Source organism: Myotis daubentonii, chromosome 18 (assembly GCF_963259705.1).
Source record: "Myotis daubentonii chromosome 18, mMyoDau2.1, whole genome shotgun sequence".
Lineage (NCBI taxonomy): Eukaryota > Metazoa > Chordata > Mammalia > Chiroptera > Vespertilionidae > Myotis > Myotis daubentonii.
The window spans coordinates 3,360,733-3,363,399 of NC_081857.1; the positions used below are offsets into that span (position 1 = coordinate 3,360,733).

Below are 2,667 nucleotides of genomic sequence, written 5' to 3' on the forward strand. Positions count from 1 at the left end.
TGGGGGAAGCCGTCCCAGACACGTGTATTTAACAGGCAGTGCCGCGGTGGGTGTCCCTCATTGCTGTCATTACCACAGCGGGACCTGAGCACCACCGGGAGGGATGGCAGGAGCTGCCCTTGCAGAAACCGCTCGTGGGAAAACAAATGAAGCTTGAAAGCAGATGGATTTTGAGGGCGATCTTTCACAATCCACAAGACCCTCTGTTACACCCGGTCTCCCATGAGGCTCCTTTAAATAAGGAAACTCATTGGCAGCAGCGGAAATGTCATTGGGTTGATGAGGAATCAATGAAGAACTAATTCTCTCAGAAACGGATCTATTGTACAGTGAGGGTGCAGCTACCTATTGAACTGCTGCTCCAGCCTTGCCCTGACCCTGGCAGCCGCCCTGCCAGGAGCACTGTGGAAAGGAAACGCATGGGTGGGGCAGCGGCCTGGCTTCCATCTGGGTTGGGTCCGTGCTGGCTCAGCCTCAGTCTCCTCACCTGGAATGGGGGCCAACAGTCTTAGGGGCCAGGAGTGAAAAAGCAGAGGAGTGTGAAGTGGCCCATGACATAGGTATGAGCTTCCTGTGGCTGCTGTAACAATAAGGACCACAATCGGAGTGGCTTAAACCACCAAAAAGCGCTGTCTTGCGGCTCTGGAGGCCAGGAGTCCGAGGCCCAGGTGCGGGGCTGGCTCCTGCCTCCCTCCCGGCTCTGGCGCTTTGATGCAAGCCTTGGTGTTCCCCGGCTTCTGCGGCACGGCCCGTCTCTGCCTTGGCCGTCCTGAGGCCCTCTTTCTGTGTGCGTGTCCAGTATGACCCCATCTTCACTAATCACAGCTGCAAACACCCTCTATTCCCCAACAAGCTCACATGCTGAGGGCCTAGGGCTAGAACTTCAACATCAGAATTTTGAGGGCACACGATTCCACTCATAACAACTCACTATTGCCCTGGCCTTCCATCGCCGGAAGGGCAGACAAGCCGTGCTTTTCCTCATTAGCTGTTCTGCTTTCCTTGGCTGAGATGTTGCCAAGGGGGAGGCGTTTTTATAGAAACACGAGCACGTCACAGAGAGACTACCTGGGACACAGAGATCGAGACCGAGGGGACCGGAGCAGAGAGAGGGCTGGGCAGCACCCAGGGGCGGTTTCTTCCTGCCTCTTCGGTGCCTCCCCACTCAGGGAGGGGACTGCCTTCCCGGGCACTGGGTCACACTCGCCACCCGCCACCCGGAGGAGTACGAGGGAGGCCTGGCGCTCTGTTCCTACCATGACTCACCTCGTGCGGGAAGATTTCTCACACCCAGCAGAGCCACCCTTCTGTCATGGAGACAGTTCTCTGCCTCCACAGCTCTGCCTCGCCAGCACGGGAATGTGTCAGCCATTTCCTCCCAAGCGTGGTTTCCGATAAACTCCCACAAGCCAACTCTGCCGTCGCCCCGTAGATGGGAGGGTTGGAGGCGTGGTCAGAGGCCGGAAGAAATGACTTCAGGAGCCTTCAAGTCTGGGACCCCTTGCTCTGGGCTGCGATGCCCACACAGGGGGAGATTGTCATAATGACTCCAGGAGGTCCTACCTCCTGTGTCTGCCCCGTGCTGACTTTCAGCACAGCCACGTGTCTTGATTTGGCCAAAGGGAGCAGCTGGAAGTGTCTGTCCATCAGGCTTGTCCTTGAAATCTCTGCCGCTGTCACCAAATGATCCAGCTCGGGCGAGCCTCCTGGAGGAGGAGACACCACATGGAGCAGGGCCCAGCCACCCAGCTGAGCCCTCTTCGATGAGCCAGCTGCCAGCCGGCTCTGCTGACCCCAGGCCTGTGTGTGCCCGTCTGGCCCAGGCTGCAGGAGCCCTCCAGCGGCAGGAGCCCCAGATGGCAGACACTCAAACTTGTGAGCTAAAATCATGTCTCTCTCTCTCTCCCCCCCCCCCCTCCCTCTCTGCTGTAAGCCATTTGGTGCTGAAGTGGTTTGCTCTGCAGCAAAAGCTAACTGACGCAGCTGTTTCCTCGAGGGTTCTCGAGTCTAGTACCATCAGTGAGATCATGTGTGTTGGTTCTAGGTTACAGTTGTCTGTCTGGCCGGTGTCATTGGGTTACCTGGGCCAGGAACTGGGATCTCTTACCAATCGCGTGCTGTATTTTCTGGGAGCACAGGCTTTGGGGTCCAGCTGACCTCGGCCTCCACCTTAACACTGTGCCCGTGCGGAGCAAGCGCTATAAGAGCACCCCAGTCTCAGTGGCTTCACACTGCACACACCCCAGTCTCAGTGGCTTCGCACTGTACACAGAGGGCACCTCTCTTCCAGGCCACAGCCCATCTACACCTTACAGATTTGGGGCTCATCCACCTGTGCTCACCTGCAGGGCTGGCCGGCCTGGCTGCTCCACAGTGGCCCAGCGGACAGAGTGTCTGTTCCATGGCAGCCGTCCTCCGGCAGGCACGCTTCCTCTTGATCGAGTTTGTATGTATCCATGGAGACGCCGGGCCCAGGCTCTTTCCATCCAGCGTCCCCTCCGAGCCCTCCAGGGGCCCCTGCATCCAGCCAGGAGACAGGGAGAGAGGGGCGTGGAGCATCTGCTGGGGCTTAGGGCCAGGCCTGGATGTGGCAACAATCATTTCCTCCCTCGTTCCATTGGCCAGAACCAGTCCCTGGTCCCACCGAGATGCAAGGGGCCTGGGAAC

General features: G+C 58.4%; 1 long non-coding RNA gene across 1 annotated transcript in view; it reads left to right on the forward strand.

Moving 5' to 3' along the window:
• LOC132220664 (uncharacterized) overlaps positions 1-2,667 on the forward strand; it is a 747,794-nt gene that overhangs the window by 498,633 nt on the left and 246,494 nt on the right. The gene's annotated exons all lie outside the window — the stretch shown is intronic.